Source organism: Chrysochloris asiatica, unplaced genomic scaffold, assembly GCF_000296735.1.
Source record: "Chrysochloris asiatica unplaced genomic scaffold, ChrAsi1.0 scaffold00097, whole genome shotgun sequence".
Taxonomy (NCBI): domain Eukaryota; kingdom Metazoa; phylum Chordata; class Mammalia; order Afrosoricida; family Chrysochloridae; genus Chrysochloris; species Chrysochloris asiatica.
The window spans coordinates 10,244,825-10,268,861 of NW_006408615.1; the positions used below are offsets into that span (position 1 = coordinate 10,244,825).

The window sequence follows — 24,037 nt, forward strand, 5'->3', positions numbered from 1 at the left end:
ATGGAATAAAAATTGAAATCTTTCAAGAAAGTGAGGCGGCACAGGAGGCACTCACTCAGCTATGGCAAGAAATTTGGAAGACAACTATCTGGCTGACTGATTGGAAGAGATCCATATTTGTACCCATTCCAAAGAGAAGTGATCCAATGAATGATATCCCATGCGAGTAAAGTTTTGCTAAAGATAATACAGAAACAGCTACAATCATACGTTGACAGAGAACTTCCAGAGGTTAAAGTCGGATTCAGAAGAGGCCGTAGAACCAGGGATAGCATTGCTGATGTCCGATGAATCTTCGCTGAAAGCAGAAAACATCAGAAAGATGTTTACCTGTGCTTTTTTTTTTTTTTTAAATCAAGAACTTTATTAAATCCAAGAAGTTTTGCAGTACCTTAGTAAAGGGTTGCCTCACAACTGAACCATCATTTCTGGGAGGGAAGAAACTACTGAAGTTTGGCCATGTTCCATCATAAATGCTCCAACCTCACCAGAGGCTCAGCTTGTGGATTTCTCTCCTACAAAACGTACTTCTTCAGCTCCTCCACCACTTCCTGAGGCTCAGGGAACTTGAGTTTGCGTGGCGGCCTTTTCTTCACCCCAGCCCAAAGCTCCACACTGCTGCCGTCCTGGCGCAGCAGTGTCACTTCGAAGCTACCCCTGCGGAGCTTGGCTGGGTTCACCTGGACTGGCAGCTCGGAGGCGCCATCCTGGCGCAGCGCCTGGCTCAAGGCCGCAGCGTTGCGCCTGTAGACGCGTCAGCTCGTGCAGTGTTCGATGACGACCACCGTGGCTTCTCCGGCGATGCAACCACCGCTACCTCGGCCTTTGCCTTCCTCCTGCGGGGCGCCATGACGCCTGAGCCCGGCGGGGACCGGAGAGCCGGTGTGGATGGGACAAAGGATACCCGCACTCTTACCTGTGCTTTCTTGACTACGCAAAGGCTTTCGATTGTGTGGATCATGACAAGCTATGGACAACATTGTGAAATATGAGTATTCCAGATCACTTAATTGTGCTCATGAGGAATCTGGACCAACAAGCAGTTGTTCGAACAAAACATGGGAACACTGAATGGTTTAAAATTTAAAAAGGTGTCCGACAAGGTTGTATTCTTACATCATACTTATTCAACCTATATGCTGAGCAAATAATCCGAAAAGCTGGGTTCTATGAAGAAAAACATGGCACCAGGATTGGAGGAAGGCTCATTAACAACCTACGATATGCAGATGAAACAACCTTGCTTGCTGAAAGTGAAGAGGACTTAAAACATTTACTGATGAAGATCAAAGAGCACAGACTTCTTTGGTATGGATTACATCTCAATGTAAAGAAAACAAAAATCCTTACCACTGGACCAATAAACAACATTCTTATCAACAGAGAAAAGACTGAAGTTGTCAAGGACTTCATTCTTCCTGGATCAACTATCAACACTCACAGAAACAGCAGTCAGGAGATCAAACGACGCAAATCTACTGCTCTAGACCTTTTGAAAGTGTTGAAAAGCAAAGATGTCAGCTTAAAGACTAAGGTGTGCCTGACCCAAACCATGGTATTTTCAATAACCTCAAATGCATGCGAAAGCTGGAAAGTGAATAAGGAAGACTGTAGAAGAATTGATGCTTTTGAGTTATGGTGCTGGAGAACAATATTGAAAGTGCCATGGGCACTTCCGTTTTGGAAGAAGTGCAGCCAGAATGCTCCTTGGAGGCCAAGATGGCCAAACTTCGTCTCTCATACTTCAGACATATTGTCAATAGGGACCAGTTGCTGGAGAAGGATATCATGTTTGGTAAGGTTGAGGGTCAGAAAAAAAGAGGAAGACACCCAGTGAGATGGATTGGCCAAGTGGCAGCATCGATGGACTCAAGCATGGCAACAGTAGTGAGGTTGGCCCAGGATCGGGCAGTGTTTCGTTCTGCTGTGCATAAGGTCGCTATGGGTTGGTACTGACTTGATGGCACCTAACAACAACATCACTAAAGGAATTTGCACAACGATTTAAATAAACAGTTTTCTAGAATTGACTATATGCTCACCCTGATCTCAGGTTGCCCCCAGTCCACCTCTCTGGGATGCCCTGACATATGGAAAAATTCTGCCTCCATGGTCACTAGCCTGTTTTGTAGGTTCAGCCACCTGCACCAGCCCTCTCACTTGTAAATCCTGCTGAGGACACCATTGGCTGTGTTCCTCTCAGCATCCCATCCGAGGCATGTGTTTTCAGGATTTAAACCAGAAAATATATCCCTCATGAAAAGTCAACCTCTCCCCTGTCTTGTATAACAAGAATGCCCTGTTTGTGTTTCTTTCCCCTTTCCCTCTGGCTGCCAGGAAGCTCAAAGATAAAGAAAAGTAGGAGTAAGCATATGTCTTTCTCAGTAAGCATATTTCTTCAGCTGAAAACTTCTCAGATCCTTATGGGAAGAGTGGGTGTAAATAAACATTTATGTAATAAGTTCTGAATAGACAAAGAGAAGACATCCAAGTTTGAGAGCAAAGGTCTTGAGTGAAACCTTCACCATCTCTGAGGCTCAGGACCCTCCTCTTGCAGTCGGGATGGGAGGTCCCGCTACAGCCCTCAGACACAGGCAGCTCTCCTGTGAGGAGAACTGACCACTGCCCCCTCCCTAACCTCAGCAGGACTGAATTCAACACCTCCTCTGCCAAAGCCATGAGCTGGAAACCATAAAGATGTTCACACTTCAGGCCCAACATGACCAGAATTTCTGACTCTGAAAGAGGAACCAGAAAGGGTGATGTTAACATGCTGTTTCCTAGTTTTCAATGCTGCCAAAGAATTTCCTTTTTTAAAAAAAAACTCCGGTGTCTCAATCTACCTCCAAACTGGGGTCGGAGCAGTTTACATTATTCTTTCTGAAGCCCACCTTCCCCCTATAACACATCTATGGAGTTAGATCCCAAGAGTGTTGTCTTTTCTGAGATGGCCTAAGCCTGGGACATACTGACTGGTCAGATGGATCCTGTCCCCCAGCTGGGTGTATGCACACTGCACTCAGCCCAGCCTTGGTTGATGGACTTAAAACTGGGCGTGTGTTCTAGGATGAGACAGTGAACCTCCTCTGGGATATTTGGACTTGAAGCTGGAGAGAGGGACTGGTAACTCTCATCAGTAACTTGAGTTGTGAACTAGTGAACTTCCCAGGTGTTCATTGCTTGATGTTTTCCCTACTGACAGCTTGGGAAGAATGCAATGGAGTCACAGAGGCAGATATGTTTTTAAATGGTAAGAAAGGATCCTAAGGAGATCTGAGTACCTGGTTCTAATGGTCCTAAGTCCCGGTCACTTCCCTTGTCCTAAAAGGCCAAAAACCATCCTAAAGCCACCATCCTGTCTAAGCTTGTTTAATTGGGTTTCTGTCTCTTGCAGCCAGCCATCCTAACTAAGACTTCTGGCTTCTACTTCTGTCCCTTTGTAGTCCCACCTCTGATAAATAGGGCGGCACAGAGCTTCAGGTCCTGGACTTCCAGCTCTCACCCCCACATCTCACTCCCTACTTAGATTAGCATTAAAATTCCTGCCCCACCTTGGCTCCATTTTTAATGAGAAAGAAAAAAAATGTCACAGGAACTTGTGAAATAGTGCCTAAAGGGAGGAATTCATTTCTTTGGGAGGGAAGGTCAAAAGCACTGACACCTTTGATGTTGTTGCTATGTGACCTCGAGTTAATTCCAACCATTGTTGTTGCTATATGATGTGGAGTCAGTTCAGACACAGTACAGGGATTCTGGATTCTGAGGCTATAGCAGAAAGCCTCATTTGAACTGCTGACCTTGCAGCTCGCAGTCCATTTCTGTAACCACTACGCTACCAGAGCTCCTTAGTTCCAACCATAGCGACCCTGTATAGGGTTTCTGAGGAACAGCTGGTGAGCTTGAACTGCTGACCTTGTGATTCAAACAAATCTTACAGTCCAGAGCATTAGCCCACAGCGCCACACCAGAACTCCCATAGCCAACTTTAGGAAATAAAAATATCAAAATATGAAGGTACTGTTTCTCTCCTGCATGTCTACAAACATTGTGAAAGCAATGTTTCCATCTCCGTAAACTTTTCCCAGAAGAAGTCTGCTCTTTTTTATTTAATCCACACTGAAACAGCAGTTTTGATATCTTCAAGTCATGTTCCTTTTAAATGTTCTATGAGTTGGGGGAATAAAATGAAGTCTAAAGGGAATGATGAAGGATGGGTAAGGTTTCTCAATGAACTTCTCATAGGACAGCCCTGCTACCCTTTGAGAATGAGCAAGTACATTTTCATGATGGGAAAAAAACAACGCTCTATGCAAATTTCCAGGTCTTTTTCTCACCAATGAAGTTTTCTATTTTCTTAAAACTTCTTCATAATAAGCCTCCATGATTTTCTGTGTCCTTCAAAAAAATCTCTCAAGATAGTTGTTATTGTTTGGTAGGTGCTGGAAGTTGTTTCCAGCTCATAGCAACTCTATGAACAACAGAATGAAATACTGCCCAGTCCTGCCATCCTTCGCAGTTGTTCTTATGTTTGCGCCTACTGTTGCTGTCCCAGTGTGAATCCATCTTGTTGGGAAGCTCCCTCTTTTCCACTGACCCTCCAGTTTACCAAGCATTATAAACTTGTCTCCAGGGACTGGTGCTTTTTGACAACATGTCCAAAGTACGTGAGATGAAATTTTGCCATCCTCACTTCTAAGGAACATTCTGGCTGTACTTTTTCCAAGACAGATTTGTCTGTTTTTTTCTAGCAGTCCATGATACTTCAATATTCTTCACCAACCTCATAATTCAAATGCAGATAGTTTGAGTCCCCACATACTCTTAAACTAAACTCCTTCTTGAAAACTTGCAAGCCAGTCACTTTGTGCCTCTGTCACCCTCTGATTTTAGATAGCCAATGTCCAAGTTGCCCGGGACATCCCCATCAACCCTATATACAGAGGGGATAGGATCAATACTTGATGTGGTATTTTGAGCCACTGCATCTATAAGTATAGGTCAAGTTTATCAATTTGTAGCAATTTACACTGTTTCCTTTATCAAAAATTGTTTTTTTTATCTTCCTTTAGTCAAGTTTTGATTATCAAGCCATCGGTTCAAATCTGCAAGTTCGGGCGTTCTTGTGCATCTCCCCTCAGCTGGACATAGCCCTCCATGGCTATGTCCCTGAGCTCAGGAATCCCTAGGTCTCACCACACTTCAGACCAACCAGCCCTTCCTTTTGTCTTTCTCATCTCCAGGTCAATGGGAGTCTGTGGAACATGGTTGAACCTTTTTTTGAAGGCACCCTAAGAAGACTAAGACAAGTATATTGCTGAAAGAACAGCTATCCATTGATTGCAGAGACATGCTTAAAGACGTTTTCTTTTGAATAAACCAGTGCATTTATGAACTGCATACGGTCCTTTTCTTGCATAAGGTGATGATATGCAACTTTGTCTTCCTGTGGAAACAGCTACCTAATCATGAAACTGGCAGAAAGAGGGACAGGTGTCCTGGTGACAAGCTTGAGTTCTTGGATGCAGTCCAACCTGAGTTCGGAACCTGGGCCCTATTATGTCAGGTGTGTGTGTTGCAGGGATTAAGCTAATCTTAAAGTGTTTGGTTTGAACACACCAGCCGCTCTGCTGGAGAAAGATGTGGTTGTGTTATGTGTTAATGGCATTAAAAGGTCTCCCCACCCTCTAACATCCTTTAGGAAACCCAGTCACCACCTTTGTCACATCCTGCCTGCCCTGGCAGCTCACACTCAGAGCTCAGCTCACCCTGAGGATTCCAGTAGACCCTCCCCCTCACTCAGACCCACTTGGGAGAAACTCCATGGGACCCTCTGGCTGAACCACTTCTCCTCTACGTAGGATTCTTCTCAATACCTTTCTGTTCTTGCCCTACCAGAACCCCTTCCATTTCCTTTTGTTAACAACCACTATAATCACTCTCAGTCCCTGTGACTGGTGGAGTTGACTCCGCCCATGGTTACGGAGGTAGGCACAACAGCTGGTTAGCCAATCAGAGCATACCATCTCTTGAGCGTGTACACCTAACAGCCAATGGAAGTCAGTCCTTGAGCTTTTGCTGGAACTTAATATCGCTGCTGAAATTGCCAGTTGTGTAAGAGGAAATTACTGTAACTTTGTCTTCCTGTGGAAATAGCTAATCGGGAAACTGGCATAAAGGAAAGTGAGACGGAGAGACAGGTGTCCTGGTGAAAAGCTTGAGCTTGGATGTAGCCCAACCTGAGTTCGGAACCTGGGCCATACCTATTAAATCAGGTGTGTGTGTTGCAGGGATTAAGCACTCAGCTGCTAATCTAAAAGTGCTTAGTTTGAACACACCAGCCGCTCTGCTGGAGAAAGATGTGATTGTGAATCAGAGATCAACTGGATAGCAAAGGTTTTCAATTTGGTCCCTGTCACTTGTGCTTGGAAGAGTCCTAGGTGACAATAAAGGGAAAACAGTTTCTACTGGGCAGTCACCTGGTGTGGGAAAGGAGTGTGAGAAATCCCCAGGGCGTTGCTGAGAGCTTAGAGCTGTGAGAATCCAATGGCAGGGCCAGGCCTAGGGTGGAGCAAGCGGGGTTCTAAATTTAAGGGGGTGCTAAGATGTGACCCAAAAGAGTTGGTGCTTCCTCAGATGTAGCACCCTAGACATCTCTCTTGCCTCACTCTAGTCCTGACTACAAGACAGCTTGATTCTGGGTTTGTTCCCATGGGGATGAGCAGCCCAGTTCCCCAAGGTGATAGAAGGTAACTTGCTCTCTCCCTAACTCTCAAAATGGGACATGTTCAGAAAGAGCCCTGGTCTGGGATCAGGAGATCTAGTCTGAACCTCAGCCCTTGGCTCTGTGATCTCAGGTAAGTCCCACTAACACACTGTCTGCTCCTCTTTCCAGGAAGTGGACATTTTAAATGGGCACATTGTCATTCCACTAAAGCTGTGGCCCAGCTTCCTTTGTAGTTAGGAGTGGCCATATGACTATGTATTGGTCCATGGGATATAATGAGTATAGCATCAGGCAATTCCGCTTAAGGGAGAGAACATCTTTCACCCTTCACCCTGCTACTCAGGTTTAGATGAGCCATCTCAGATGATACCAACCACTGCAACATCCCAGGCATAAGAAGAGAGATGCAGCCTAGTGCCTGAACAGCCTCCTGGACCAATACTGTCGGCCCAGCTCTGGGCAGTCTCCCCATGGACTATACCATGAGAAGGAAAGAAAATTCTGTTTCATTTAAAGGTCCTGTTGTTTGGCATCTCTGTATCTGAATTTATATCCTTACTGGTCCTCTGCCCCAGCGCTTCCAGTTGACATTTTTGATTGTCACTGATAGATATGGGGTTGTTGTTATTAGGTGCCATCATGTTGGTTCCAACTCATAGCAACAGAATGAAATAGAACCAAACACTGCCCAGTCCTGCACCATGCTCACAATAATTGTTAACCTTGAGCTCATTGCTGCTGCCACTGTGCCAATTCATCTCGTTGGGAGTCTTCCTCTTTTTCACTGACCCTCCACTTTACCAAGCATGATGTCCTTCTCCAGGGACTGGTTTTCCTGATACCATGTCTGAAGTATGAGAGATGAAATCTCACAATCTTGACTTTTAAGTAGCATTCTGGCTGCACTTTTCCAAGACAAATTTGTTTGTTCTTATGACAGACCATGGTATTTTTAATATTCTTCTCCAACACCATAACTCAAAAACATGAGGTGAGTAAGTGCTATTTGTTTATAGTGGGTGGACCAAGAATGCTGCTAAATAGTCTATAGTGCACAGGACAGTCTCCACTACAAAGAATGATCTGGTCCAACATACCAATAGTTCAGCCTTTGAGAAACCCTGCCCCCACTCTCTGAGATTTATCATTCCCATCTCTAAAATAGGCATCTTGAACTATCATGTTTTTTGTTGTTGTTGTTTTTTATGAGAACCTCGTGGGATGAAAGACACGATCCTACTTTCAGGAAAGGAGACTGTGTTGCAAAGAGAGCCATGAAGTATTTATTACTGTGGATAAACTAGATGGAAGCCTGGGAGCAGAAGAGTGAGGCAGGTTGTAAATTTACATCCAAACTGAGGCAACAGGGGCTCCACGTGGGAGTAGGGACTCAGGGTGGCTTAGGGGCCTAGAGGGGTCCTGGCTCAGAGTGGGCTGGGCTTGCCCTGGAAGTACAATATGGGGGAGAGGACAGTCAGGGGCTCCCACCAGCAGTCTCAGCCTTGGAGTAGGGGAAGGGATTGGGAAGTCTAGTGGAGGAAGGGGATTGGGAATTACTGTGGATGGTCCTCACATCACCCACGGAGCTCACCCCACCCACCCTATCACCTCCCAACCTGCCTGGACCCCAGTGGCTCTCACACATGGCTCATCACCTCCCTCTGTGTTCCTTTCCCTTGGATGCAAACACACACACCTCGCCCCTCCGTTTGACCTTGCCCTTGCGCACATCCCAGCCATACACCCCTTGCCAGTTCTAAACCGGAAAGGGTGGGGCTGGGCTGAACCAAGCAGATGGCCCACCAAACGGGGTTCTTTCTTTGGGGCTAGCATGTGAATTGCAGGACTTGGCAGGCCAGATCCATGCCATTGAACAGAGTGGGCAGCTGAACGTAACTGGAGACTCGGGACTGTGGGGGAATGAGGGGACCGAGGTGCAGGACAGGCGGCAGGCAGGAGTGCTAGACAGCATAAAGCCACTAGGGATGGGAGGGAATGTCTCCCGAGACCCATCTTCAAGGTACCAGGTGACTCATCTCTCCACAGCCAAGGTCCTCCTGAGTCTGGGCTGCACAGGAATGCCCTGGAGGATCAGGGGGTCGTCTTCCCTCTCCTCGGAGGGTCTTCAGGCAAGGCAGGAACAGGGGAGGGAGCCATAGGCTTGTTCAGACCTCAGGGCCACCGAAAGCCAGGTTGTCCCGCACCATCAGAGTCTTGCGGAGATCGTGATCCACCAGGGGGCGCTGCATGCGCCACTTGTGCGCTTCCTGCAGGCCCGGCTCAAAGTAGTAGATGCAGGCGCCAAAGCCCACGAGGATGAGAACAGAGATGACCAGGTAGACAGGCACGAACCAGTCCAGGAAGTGAGGCATCGCGGCGGGGCTGGCGAGACATAGACATGAGGGTCGAGGGAGCGCCCCTTGTCCCACCTGAAGGAGGCCCAAGTATCCCTTTATGATTGGGGAAACAGACTCAGCAGAGTGGTGGAAGTGGGGGTGTCAGATCCTGAACAAACACAAAGTTGTCTCCGCACCAGGCTTCTCACCCAGTGACGACCCACCATCTAAGAAGGAGGCATATAGCCAGTCCTTCTCCAGCATGTGTGTCTTTGGGAGAGTTACCTAACCTCTCTGGTCCTCAGTTTCCTCCTATGGAAGGGAGAAGCAAAAACTCCCTGATCCTCAGCCTCGGTCACACATTGGCCATTCCTGGGGCACCTGGTTGATATCAGCAGGGTCAGAACAGTCTCCCACACTTTTCCGATGAACAGAATGGATTCTAATGCCAGACTGACCTGGTTGGGAGTCTTGTTTCCACAGTTTACTAGATCCCTGGTTTCCACATTTGTAAAATGGGAACTATAACAGTATCATGGAGCCCCAGTGTGGCATTGTAAGATAAAACTAGACCGCAAGGTCGGTTTTGAACAGCAAGGTCAGTGGTTCAAACTCACCAGTTGCTCCTTGGAAAACGTATACAGGGTCACTATGAGTCAGAACTGACTCAAGGATACTTAACAACAACAATAGTTGTACCATGGTCATAGGGAGTTGTGAATGTTAAATGTGTTAATTTATATAAAATGCTTAGAAACAGTAGCTGGCACAAAGTAAGTGATACATCACTGTTGCTGTATAGGATTTCTAAGGAACGGCTGGTGAGTTTGAACTGCAGACCTCATGGTTCAAAGTAAACTTGCAGTCCAAGGCTTTATCCTACAGCACCACATCAGAACTCCAAGTGATACATAATAAGTTTGTTTTTCTCTGAGCCTCCCTTGCCTTATCTGTGAAATGGGATTAGAAATCATTTTGAAAATTTGGTGATAATATACATAATAAAACCTTAGACATTTCAACAATTTCTAGATACAATTCAGGGCCACTGCGAACTTTTATCAAGACAATGCCTAAAGAGCATTTAGTACCGTGCCTAGCCCAGAATAAGCACTTAATAAATATGTTATTATTCTTAAGTGCTGTCAAGTTGGTTCCAACTCATAGCAACCCTGTCTAGGGTTTCCAAGGAGCAGCTGGTGAATTTGAACCGCTGACTTTGTGGTCCAGTGTTTTATCCCACAGAGCCACATGGTCACTTCTGAGGAGTCTTGGTGGTGCAATGGTTAAGTACCCAGCTACTAATTGACATGTTGGTGGTTTAAACCCACCCAGAGGCTCCAAGGAAGAAAGACCTGATAGTTGGCCACTGTAAAAATTGTTATTGTTAAGTGCCGTCGAGTTGGTTCTGACTCACAGCGATCCTGTGGAGGTTTCCAAGACTTTTTAAATCTTTGTGGGAGCTGAAGTCTAAAAAACCCTATGGAACTGTTCTACTTGTCACACGAGGCCACCCTGAGCCAAAATAGGCCTAACAGCACCCAACAGCAATAACAGTGATAGTTCAGTGAACCAGGGGTAGAGAAAGCAGTCATTTGGAAGCAGAATTTGGGAGGTAGTGGGTGTAAGGTTCGTCACAGACTGTCCACACAATGGACACCCACATCTGTCCCCTGCCAACCTCAGCCTCATCTCCCACCCTACACATCATTCTATGGAACTGCCTGTCAGTCACCTGGGTCAACCTGCCTTCACAAATGCTTTCACTTCGCCCAGAATGTTCTTTGCATTCTTGTTCCTTTGGCAAACTCCTGTTCATACTTCAAAAGCCAGATTGAAGATGATCTCCTCCAGGAACTGGTTGAACATACTCTCAAACCCTCCCTGAGATGAGGTGCCCCACTTCTGCCTGAGAGAGCAATGTTAGAGAGGCTTTTATGAACAGTACAACAGCCTTATGGGGTATTACTGTCCACATTTTACAGGTGAAGAAACTGAGGCCCAGATAGGCTCACCAACTTGCCCTGGGGCTACCCAGCTGAAAAGTGGCAGAACTGGACCCTGAGCCCAACCAGGTCCTGACACCTGAGCCTTTGGGGTGGACAAAGATACCTGAGCAGGATAAAGTAGCAGAGAACTCCTTTGGCTATCTGGGAGGGAACAGGGGAATCAAATTGTAACTCCTCCTGGTCCACTATTTCCAAGTGAGTCTGCCTGGGTGACCTGTGACCCTGGGGAGGGAGAGATGCTGCTTCCTGGGCTGCATCCTTCCCTGAGCCCCTCCCTGCCCCCTGTCGTCCCCAGTGGCTGCTTCAGTCTAGACAACCTCTCAAGGTACCTTCCAAAGCAGGAGTCAAATGGAGCATGAGCTAATTGCCCAAAGTCAGGACTCTAACAGCTGGTAACCCCCAACCACCTGCCTTTCTGGAGAGCCAGGGACAACTCAGAATGTTGGGATCCCTAAGCAGAAAAGCAGAAGGGTGGTGACTCTACAGGATAAGCACTAGACTGTGAACCACAAGGTGGGCAGTTTGAGTCCACCAGCCACTCTGCAGGAGAACGGCTTTCTGCTCTCACAATGATTTAAAGAAACCCTATGAGTCAGATCAACTAGACAGCATTTAACAACAACAACAGGCAAGAAAGTGGCTCCAGCCCAACTGGACTGAGGCCAAGGTGCTCAGCAGGACCTCCTTTCCACATGAACATAAAGATGGGGTCGGGTGGGGAGACCCAGGCTGAGCAGAATCATTTCTTTCAGCTTCAATGTTGTGAATCTGCACAGTAGAATTTAGTGTTCCCCAGGCCGGGTGTGGTGCTGTGGGATAATGCACTGGACTACAAGGTCAGTGGGTCAAACTCGCCAGTCACATCTCAGAAACCCTATACAGGGTTGCTATGATGGAACCGACTTGATGGCACTTAACAACAACAATCTCTCCAGCCCTGTGAGCAAAATCCCAGGCATTCCTGGGTAGACTGAAGCACCCCAGAGTTTGCTTGACTTCTCACGGGGCTGTCCTAGGTAAAGAAGCCAATCACCTCCTGGCCTCTGTGTGACCTTGGCCACTCCTCACTCTCTCTGGGTCTCCGGGTCCCCAGTGCACAGTGACAGGAGTGTGTGTGTGTATGTGTGGGGGGGGAGGTGGTATTCGATGATCTAGAAGGAATTTGCCAGCCCCATTTCAGCCAAGATGCAGTCCGGGCAGTGTGAGGCTGCGGGGTCCCTTTCCCCACCTCCCAAGCCATGGGTACCACTCCATGCGCGGCCCCCCCACATGCCCACAGACCCACCTCACGCCCTGCAGATGCCTGTTCCGGGGCCTCTATGCTGAGCGCGCCACCTCAACCTGAACAGCTCAGTGTCGGCCCATGGACTCAGTCGCAGCTGCTGTCTCCAGAGACACTGACATCTATGGCCACCCTGGAGGCTGGAAGCAGAGATAGGATGAAGCCAGTGCCTTCCAGGGAAGACCGAGCTTCCCAGGCCCAGAGGCTCTGACTGGGCCAGAAGGGGACAGTCCTGGGCAGGATCAGTACCCTCATACGTTTTCTGGTTCACGGAGACCCTTCCTCTGTCCCCCACCTTCAGGATGGCAGGAGGTGGGACCTGTCTCAGCCAATCAGCAGCCTGGCAGAGCAAGCGCTTTCTCCTCTGTTGCCCTGGCAACCAGTCATCTCTTCCAGATCCCTCACTCTGTGCACGTGGTACGGCAGATGACAGGGCAGGCAGAGTTGGGGGATGCAGGACAAATGGAAACTGTACAGCAGACCTCAAGACTGGTGAATTGAGGGGAGCAGACCCCAGTTCCGGCAATGGGGAGGCTTTGGAGATTTGCAACTTGGGGGTAGAGGTAGTAGGGTTGCTGGCAAGTATGTGGGGACACAGAGCGTGACCAGTAGACCCAATGAGGGGCATGTGTCATAGTGAAGACGGAAGCTGGGGAGTCTGGACATGGGGTTCTCCTACATTGGCAGACATTGCTTTCTGCGCTTTTCACACAGCAGGAAGTAGCAACGTCAGGACAAAGTCCGACCCAGCCTTCAGGGGTCTGGCCTGAGAGAATGGAGCCTCCCGGGCACCCTGCATGCCAGGTACGGCTCACACATCATTCAATCAGTCCTCCTGCATGGCTGGGAGCTGAGAGTCTTTATTGGGATGAGACAGTTACAGCTTACAGAGGTGACCTCCTTATCCTCGCTCTTCTAGGTCATTCAGCTCCTGGGTGACTGAGCTGGAATTCAAAGGTGGGGGAGGGGCCGGTGCACCTGGTGAGCCTGCCAAAAACAGCAGTGATTACCATCCCAGGAGACCTGGCACCACTGGTGGGGAAGAGACTTCCAGAAATCACCCCCCAGGGAGACCATTCCCAGACACCTCAGCGCAGAGACCCCAGGTCTCCCCGCCACCCACCAAACACTGAGCATGCCTGGGAACCCTACGGCAGTGGTGCGGGGTCTTCTTGCCATACTGACAGCAATGGGGGTGAGTCCGAGTTCACAGAGGGATTTGTTTTGTATTGAGATATAAGGTACGTAAGGAGCCCTGGTGGCACAGTGGGTTAAGCATCGGACTGCTAGCTGAAAGTTCGACAGTTCAAAGCCACCAGACTCTCGCTGTTTTTTTGTTTGTTTGTTTTTTGTTGTTAAGTGCCGTCGAGTCGGTTCCGACCCATAACGACCCTGTACAGGGTTTCCGAGGGTGTAAATCCTTACGGGAGTAGAAAGCCTCATCTTTCTCCCGCGGAGCGGCTGGTAGTTTCGAACCGCTGACCTTAAGGTTCGCAGCCCGATTCGTAACCACTACGCTACCAGAGCTCAGCAAGGGGAAATTTAAACAAAGCAATGATAGGAGAGTAATTATGAAGCTTTAGCGAAAACTCTAAAGGGTATCCTCAGCTGAAAGGGAATGGCCAATGTAAGACAAACTTCAGAGCTCACTGGAGAGGATGTAGTTACAACCCATTGGGTGGCAGAGAAGTCTCTTGGATGCTCTGCTCCAGAACTGGTCATTAGTGACAGGTGTCTTAATTACATTGTGCAGCCTGGAGTTGAGCGACCATCCCAGATGGGCAGAGAGGACTGACGATGCTGCGGGCACAGGAGTTGGTGGCTGGTGTGGCACAGAACAGTCCAGCTCGACATTCACAGATTCGGGAGGAGTTCCACGTACAGGGTGTCTTCTCCACAAGGTCAGCTCACAAGCAGCTCACACAGGCCAGTCTTGTCCACGTAGTAATTTAAATCACACTTCTTCCTGCAGTCAGAAGACCCCTGTGGGCATGGCTGCTGTGTGGACAGCCCTTGCTCCCAGAAGTGGGTGGTGGGTTTGAAGCGCCAACCTTGTGGTTAGCACCCAACACTTAACCCACTGCACCACCAGGACTCCTTCTGTTTATAGATGTTGTACCACCAGTCTCTCTTCAGGAGGAAGATGAGGCCCGTGTGCTTCTGGAAAGACTTAGCACTTTGGAAACCTCGGTCCTGTAAGCTCACCGATAGGTGGAATCCAGTCCTCAGTGGTGCATTTATCAGGTTCACACGGTAAAACACACTAGTCTTTAGTGATGAATGTTTAATCTACTTCACACTTGGGCAGTAACCCCCCAGATCCAGATCCAGGTATTTCCCTGCCAGCCCGAGTCCCCTCCTACCTCTTGCTGGTCTCAAATCACGCACTGATCTCATTTCTGTCTCCATCCGTTCGTTTTACCAGTATTTTCTAGTTCATAGAAATGGACTCCTACAATGCATACTCTTTTGTGCCTGGCTTCAGTTGCTCAGGCGCCAGAGAAGTGTAGCATGGGCTCCCCAGGAAGACTCTGGGCACTGTCATCTCTGCCCTCCAGCCAGCTCTCACTGCCCTGGGCTCTGTTATCTGCCACAGATAGCCCGGGTGTCACTGATGGCACCTGGGACCCTCCTAGACATGTCCTGGCCAGGGTCCAGTCTTCCCTCGGCCTCTGAGGCTCTAAGGGTCTAGCCCCAGGTAGCTCTCTGGCTTCATCCCCACTCCCTTTCTCCTCCACCCTCTTCTTCAACCACTGGTCTCTTGGCTGCTCCACAGAAATGCCAGGAATGTTCCTACTATGAACTGAATTGCATCCCCCAAGAACATGTGTTGGAATCCTAACCCTTGTACCTCTGGATGGAATCCCACTTGGGAAGAGGGTTTTTTTTGTTTATGAGGCCCTATTTGTGTAGCATAGTGGTTACGAATCGGGCTGCGAACCACAAGGTCAGCAGTTCGAAACTACCAGCTGTTCAGCGGGAGAAAGATGTGGCTTTCTGCTCCCGTAAAGATTTACAGCCTCAGAAACCCTGTACAGGGTCACTATGAGTCGGAACCGACTCCATGGCACATAACAACAACAACAATCTATGTAGGGTGTGCCTTCAATCTAATCAGTGGCTTTTGTGATTTAAAGAACATATGAGACACAAGAAGCAAGCACAAGTGGGGGAAACGTAGACTCCGTGTGGAGGTCACCGTGGCATGTCAAGAAGATCACTGGAGAAGTTGAGACAAGTATCATCCAGAGTAGACAGAGAGAGTCTTCCCCTAGAGCCGACGTCCTGAGTTCAAACGTCTAGCCTCCTCACTGTGAGAAAACAACTTGCTGTTCCTTACAGCCACCCATCTATGGTGGCATCTCTGTTCCCGCAGCACTAAGATTGCTCCTCCATCTCCTCCTCTGTAGCTTTGCTGTTTCCCATGTCTGAAGCTGGTTCCCTGATATATTCAGACGGCAACTCAACATCGCCTTCTTACCAGGGCCTCGTAACCCAAAGTAGCTGCTTTTCACTCATCACTGTCGATCCCAGTCTACTTTGCTTTGTCTTCGTAGCACTCTCCATGAAAGGAGCCTTAGTGGCTCTGTGGGTTAAGTGTTACATGCTAACCAAAAGGTCGGTGGTGTGAACTCACCAGCCACTCCTCAGGAAAAAGAGGAGGCAGTCTGCTTCCGTAAAGATTTATAGGCTTGGAATTCCTGCGGTTGGTATGTGTCAGAATCCATTCAATGACACTAGGGAATTATCAGGATCTGCCTTTCCCATCCACACCAAAGGAGCTCTGGTAGCGTAGTGGTTACAAATCGGGCTGCTAACCTCAAGGTCGGCAGTTCGAAACTACCAGCAGTTCCACAAGAGAAAGATGAGGCGGTTTGCTCCCGTAAAGATTTACAGCCTTGGAAACCCTGTGTAGGGTCACTATGAGTCAGAATTGACTCCACGGTACTTAACAACAACAACATCCACACCAGAAGTCCTGGTGTGGCGCTGTGGGTTGATGTGTCAGACTGCAAAGACATTTGAACTGCAAGGTCGGCGGTTCAAGCTCACCAGCTGCTCCTGGGAAACCCTATACAGGGTCGCTATGGGTTGGAACCAACTCAATGGCCCTTAACAACAACATCCACACCTCAGATTTAGCCACGCTGTGGGGTACTGAAGTCCCACCTGTGCTGGGGCTAGAGGCCTCATGAAGACAAAGACTTCTAGCTCTTTCTGAGCCAGATATAATTAACTTCATCTGCAGCCAGAAGGACTGAGGTTAGACCAGAAGTCCACCTCCACTCCCACACAGCCATGAGTGTATTCTTTCATCATCTGTCTTCCTCACCACACTGGCAGATCAATAATATCTAACTCATCCATGGTGCCAAAGTAGGGCATTGGGTCTGGTCCCAGGAATCAATGAATCAACGACTGTCATGAATGAATGAACGTAAATCCGTTCATTCAACAATATTCTCTGGACAACTACATAGTAGTAGACCCTTTGCTACATCCTGGGTATACAAACAGATAGACTCTGCTCTCATGGGTCCTAAGATCTAAATGGAAAGGTAGATAATGAACAAGTAATTATATCGCTGCTCAAAAATGCCATCTGCCATTGGCCTGAGTGTTTCTGCATGTTTTTGTTGGGTATAGTTAAAAATAATCAAAACTCAGCAAAATATGACATAAGGTTTATTCTAAGCAGTTATTCTGTGTGCATGTAGGGAGATCATTTTGAATCCAGAAAAAGCAAATGACTCAAAGAAACTAGGTACAGTGAGGCTTATAAAGAGAAGAGGCTCTACCATTGGGCATCATGCCTGGTAGAGGGTAAACAAAGGAGAGGAAGCTCTTCAGTGGCAGGACTGGCACAGGGGCTCACACATAGCAATGACTGTGACAACGGTACAGGATCCTCTTGCTGTGGCCCTGTAGGATCAGCACTGGGCTGCAAACTGCAAGGTCAGCAGTTCAAACCCACAAGCTGCTCCTTGAAAACATTATCCAGGGTTGCTATGAGTCAGAACCAACTCGTTGGCACTTAAAAACAACAACTGCCATTGGCTAATCTTAACATGTATAAAAATGTCATGGTTGGGGTGTTTGACCTCCTATACAGGGTCGCTATGGGTCGAAGCTGACTCAAGGGCACTTAACAACAGCAATATCACAAAGGAGTCCTGGTGTGGCGCTGTGGACTAATGCGTCAGACTGCAAAGTCATTTAAACTGCAAGGTCGGTGGTTCAAGCTCACCAGCTGCTCCTTGAAAACCCTATACAGGGTCGCTATGGGTCGGAATCGACTCGATGGCACTTCACAACAACAACAATATCACAAAGGGGAAGGAGAATCAAGATCAACAGCCAAGGCTGGTTCCTATGAGGCAGAGGTCAGACATATATCTCTTCTCTCCAAACTTTTTACCAATTCTGACACCAGCTGTCCCTCTCCCAGCATGCTCTACTTCTCTGCTGGGTTTGATGACTCGTTACAATGATCACACGGAACCTACGGATTATACTCACAATTAGGGAGTTTATTAGGCAACTAATAGGTTATATATAATTCAGGAACAGGAATGACTCAGGTTACAGTTCCCCTGGACACAGCTCTTTGATCAGAACAGCTTCTCAGCCATACCCACAGGCCAGCCTCTCCCTCGCCCTTGGTCTCCTGATCTCTGTTCCTTGGTCTCTTGGGCCTCTTTTTTTTTAATGTTTTATTGTGAATTATATGATAGTTTACATGGGAGAACTTTAGTTTTACATTCATTCCATTGTATATCAACTCATTGCCATGGTTCCAATCCCCTCCATGCATCATCAACCACCCAAAGGGTATATCCCACCCTTTCACCCCCTCCCCCCCCCAGTTTTCGGCCCACAGTCCCTTTCCCTCTCTGGGTCCAAAGTCCCCAGTCGCTTCATCACTCCACGTCATCATCTCTGTCTCTATCTCAGGCGTCTCTGTTTCTCTGGGTAGGATCCTGCTCTAGGCTCTTCTCCGTTGATGGTCCCAGAGGCCTCCGCTCCTATCCTGGAGAATTAATCACTCCCTTCCTTATTACAAAACTTCTACCTTTGCATTTCCAACCCTCATAATCCGTCCTGATAAGCATTATTCACTACAGTATCACGAGTTACCCATCTGTATCTCCTTTCATCAGCTCCGCCCAGACAGATTGAATAGTACCTACTGGAGATTCTGCCTTCCGCCATGCTCCCTAGCACCAGGTTCCCTCTTGAAAGCTTGTAAGCCAGTCACTTCTTGCCTTTGTAGTCCACCCCTCCCCATTTGAGCATCCAATGTCCAAGCTGCCCTTCTCCGTCCACTCTGTGTGTGGGGGTGTGTGTGAATGTTTCTTGCTTGAGGATTTGTTCCTTCTTTTGAGTCGCTGCTCCATAGGTATAGGTCAAGTTCATCAGACTGTATCAGCTCACTCTTTTTTTCCTTTTCCCCTCTTCTTTCCTCTCCTGGTTGAGCTCCAATCATCCAGTCATCCGGTCCAGGTCACATGGGTATCATCTGCAAGTGTGGGCGCTCCTGCGCATATGTCCTCTCTTCCCGTCAGCCGGTAGCTCCACTCTCCTCTCGAGTCCTCCGTGGCCACGCCACTGACTCTGGTCCCAAGAGTCCCCAGGTCTCTTCACACTGCTTGCCAACCAGGTCCCCAGCTGGGTCCACAGAAGTCCACTGAACATTGTAGGGCTTAGCTTGCTTTTACCCCACTTCCCCCTATCGGTGATGTTTGTAGTCACCAATCACAGCGTGCATTTCTGTTGAGTCTTAGTCTTGGAAGGGGGTTTGCGTTGAGAGGACCTGGCTTGGGCCTCTTGAGCCACCAGGCCTCTAATTCTGCTCAAGCAAATGTTACAAAGCTGATTAGCTTCACCTCTAAGTGCCCGGAGGCACCCTACTCCACCAGTAAGCCTCGGCCCCTAGGCACACAGTTCTATTGCTCAGCATTTATTATTGCCATTAATGTACCTCATTAATGGGCAAAACTAGATGGATAGTAGATTTTTCACTATTGTCGCAAATGTGCAATGTTAGACAAGTTGTTAGTTAAGTGAGAAGTAGTTAGAGTTGTTATAGTTAGTGCTGTCAGTGTTACTGTTGTTGGGTACCATCAAGTCGGTTCCAACTCCTAGCGCCCCTCTGTGTAACAGAATGAAATGCTGCCTGGCCCTGGGCCGTCCTACACCGTCCTCACAATCACTGCTACGTCTGAGCCCACTGTGGAGCTTCCTTTACCAAGCATGATGCCCTTCTCCAGGGACTGGTCTCCCTGATAGCATGTCCAAAATATGAGGGGTTTCAAAAAGTTCATGGAAAAATGTAATAAAAAGATAATGGTATTTTTTCCCATGGATTCTTTGAAGACTCCTCGTATGTAAGACAAAGTCTCAGCATCCTTCCTTCTAAGAAGCCTTCTGGCTGCACTTCTTTTAGGACAGATCTGTTCATTCTTCTGGCGATTCAGATCATATTTAATATTCTTTGTCAAGATCATAATTCAAAAGGCATGAATGCTTCCTCTGTGTTCCTTATCGTCCAGCCTTCACATGCAAATGGGGTGATGGAAAATACCATGGCTTGGGTCAGGGGCACCTTAGGCCTCAAAGTGACATCTTTGTTCTTAACACTTTAAAGAAATCTTTTGCTGCAGGTTTGCCTAATGTCATTTGATTTCCTGACTGTGGCTTCCAGGGGCGTTGACTAGGAATCCAAGAAAAAAGAAATCCTCAACAACTTCATTCTTCCCTCCATTTATCCTGATGTCACTTATTGATCCAGTTGTGAGGAGTTTTGGTTTCTTTATGTTGAGGTGCAGTCCATACTAAAGGCTGTGGTCTTTGAGCTTCATCAGTAAGTGTTTCAAGTCCTCATCTCTTTCAGTAAGCAAGGTGGTGTCATTTGCCTATCACAGTTTATTTATAATCTTCCTCAGATACTGATGCCATTTACTCATACAGTCCAGCTTCTCAGAATATTTGCTCAGCACACAGATTGAATAAGTATGATGAAAAAGTGCATCCGTGACTCACACCGTTCCTGACTTTAAATCACACAGTATTAGCTTGTTTTGTCTGAACCACTGCATCTTGGTCTAGTCTATGTACAGGTTCCACTTGAGCTTAATTAATTCCTGTTCTTCCCAACTTCATCCATAATTTGCTACGGTCCACACAGTCAAATGCCTTTGCGTAGTCAATAAAACACAAGTAAACATCTTTCCCACCATTCATCTGTCTGTTTGTTGTACGGTGCTGGTTTGTGTGTCGCTGTGATACTGGAAGTTATACCACCAGTATGTAAAACACCAGCAGGACCACCCATGGTAAACAGGTCTCAGCAGAGCTTCCAGACTAAGACAAACTGAAACCCTTATGAATAGCAGCAGAACATTGTCAGATATAGTGCCCAAAGATGAGCCTCTCAGGTTAGCAGGCACTCAAAATACGACTGGGGAAGAGCTACCTCCTCAAAGTAGTTGACCTTAATGACACGACTGGAGCAAACTTTCATTTGCTGATGTGACACAATTCAACATGGAAAGAAATGGCTGCAAACGTCCATTAATAATCGTAATATGAAATGTATGAAGTATGAATCTAGGAAAATTAGAAATTGTCAAAATGAAATGGACCACATAAAAATCCATATCCTAGACATTAGTGAGTTGAATCAGACAATCATATGGTTTGCCATACTGGGAATGACAACTTGAAGAGGAATGGCATTGCATTCATCATCAAAAAGAACATTTCAAGATCTATCTTGAAGTATAACGATACCTGTGAGAGGATAACATTCATACACCTACAAGAAAGGTCAGTTATGCCATTATTAGTCAAATTTACACACCAATCACTAAAGCCAGTGATGATGAAACTGAAGAATTTAACCATCTTCTTCAGTATGAATTGATCATATAATCAAGATGCATTGATAATTACTGGTGATTGGAGTTTGCAAGTTGGAAAATATGGCTTTGAGGATAGAAACAATGCTGGAGATTGCATGATAGAATTTTGCAAGATCAAGGACTTATTCATTGCAAATACCTCTTTTAAACAACATGACTATACACATGAACCTCGCCAGATGGGATACACAGAAATCAAATCAACTGCATCTGTGGAAAAAACATGACGGAAAAAGCTCCATGTCATCAGCCAAAAAAAGGCCAGGGGCAGAGAATCAATTGCTCATATGCAAATTGAGGCTGAAGCTGAAGAAAATTAAAGCAAGCCCACGAGAGCCAAACTATGACTTTGGCTATATCCCACATGAATTTAAAGACTATCTCAAGGAAAGATGTGACACCAATGAACAAAGACAGGAAAAGTTGTGGGACATCCAGAACATCATACATGAAGAAAGCAAAGGCCATTAAAAATATAGGAAAGAAAGAAAAGGCCAAAATGGATGTTCGAAGAGACTCTGAAACTGGCTCTTGAGCATAAAAGAAGCTAAAGCATAAAAGAAATGATGACGTAAAAGAGCTGAATAGAAGGTCAAAGGACAGCTTGAGAAGACAAAGTAAAGTATTATAATGAAATGTGCGAAGACCTGAAGGCAGAAAACCAAAAGAGAAAAACATGCTCAGCATTTCTCAAACAGAACTGAAGGAAAAAAAAACGAAAACCTCCGACTTGCAATATTGAAGGATTCTATGGACAAAATATTGAATGATGCAGGAAGCATCAGTAGAAGATGGAAGGAATACACAGAGTCACCATTCCAAAAAGAATTGGTCGTATGATTTTTTAAAAAAAAAAAAAACATTTAATACCATTGAGCATATGATCAAGAACCGATGGTATTAAAGGAAAAGTCCAAGCTGCACTGAGGGCATTGGCAAAAAAACAAAACAAAACAAAAGAGGCTCCAGGAGTTGACTGAATACAAATTGAAATGTTTCAAACAAACTGATGCACCACTGGAGGCACTCACTCATCTATGCCAAGAAATTTGGAAGGCAGCCACCTGGCCAACTGACTGGGAGAGATCCATTATTTGTGCCCATTCCAAAGAAAGGGGACCCAACGGAATTTGCAAGCTGTTGAACAGTATCGTTAATATCACATGCAAGTAAAATGTGCTGAAAATAATTCAAAATTGCAGCAGTACATTGATAGGAAGCTGCCAGAAATTCAAACCAGATTCAGAAGAGGACGTGGAATGAGGGATATCATTGCTGTTGTCAGATGGATCTTGGCTAAAAGCAGAGAAGACCAGAAAGATGTTTATTTGTGTTTTATTGACTATGCAAAAACATTCAACTGTGTGGATCATAACAAACTATGGATAACATTTTGAATAGTGAGTATTCCAGAACACTTAATTGTGCCCATGAGGAACCTGTACATAGACCAAGAGGCAATTGTTCAAATAGAACAAGAGGATACTGAATGGTTTTAAATCAGGAAAGGTGTATGCCAGAGTTGTGTCCTTTCACTAAACTTATTCAATCTGTATTCTGAGCAAATGATCCACAAAACTAGATTATATGAAGAACGTGACATAAGGATTGGAGGAAGAAGAGTTATTACCAACATGCAATTTGCAGATGACACAACTTTGCTTGCTGGAAATGAAAAGGACTTAAAATAATTACACATGAAGATCAAAGACCACAGCCTTCAATATAGATTGCACATCAACATAAAGAAAATAGAAATCCTCACAACTGGACCAATAACGTCATGATAAATGGAGAAAGGATTAAAGTTACCAAATACTTCATTTTGCTTGGATCCACAATCCACACTCTTGGAAGCAGAAGTTAGGAAATCAAATGACATATTACATTAGGCAAATCTGCTGTAAAAATCCACTTTAAAATGTTAAAGAGTAAAGCTGTCAGTTTGAGGACTAAGGTGAGCCAGACCCAAGCCTCATAGACAATGAATAAGGAAGACAGTAGAATTGATGCATTTGAATTATGGTGTTGGTGAAGAATATTGAAAGTGCCATGTATTGCCAGGAGAACAACAACAAAAAAAATCTGTCTTGGTAGAAATAAAGCCAGAATGGGAGAAATACAGCAAGAATGCGCCTTAGAATCGAGGCTGGCAAGACTTTGTCGCTCGTACTTTGGACATGTTTTCAGGAAGGATCAGTCCCTGGAGGAAGACATTATGCTTTGTAAAGTGGAGGGTCAATGAAAAAGCGGGAACCCCAACAAGAAGGACTGGCACAGAGGTTCAACAATGGGTTCAACCAAAAATTATGAGGCTGGCATAGGACAGGGCAGTGTTGTGTTATCTATTATGCATAGAGTCATTATGAGTCACAACCAACTTGATAGCATCTAACAACAACAAAATGTCTTTCAGTTATGTTAGATCTATGGTTACGAATCAGGCTGCTAACCTCAAGTTTGAAACTACCAGCTGTTCCACGGGAGAAAGAGGTTTTCTGCTCCCGTAAACATTTGCAGCTTTGGAAACCCTGCACAGGGTCACTATGAGTCAGAACCGACTCCACGGTACTTAACAACAACAACAATGGTTAGTGTTAGGAGTAAGAGTAAGGATTGGGCTAGGGCTAGGAGGTTTGACCTTGTCTAGGTCTAGCCATAGTCCTACTCCTAACTCCTAACCACCTCTACCCCACCCCATGACACTCCCGCCCCCCATAAAAAACAAAGCCATCTTTCAGGTTAGTGTAAGTAGAATACAT

The 24,037-nt window shown here is 46.4% G+C and overlaps 1 pseudogene; it reads right to left on the reverse strand.

The window, feature by feature from the left end:
• Positions 1 to 515: 515 nt before the first annotated feature.
• On the reverse strand, positions 516 to 9,096 carry LOC102820915 (annotated as a pseudogene).
• Between the last annotated feature and the right edge of the window lie 14,941 nt (positions 9,097 to 24,037).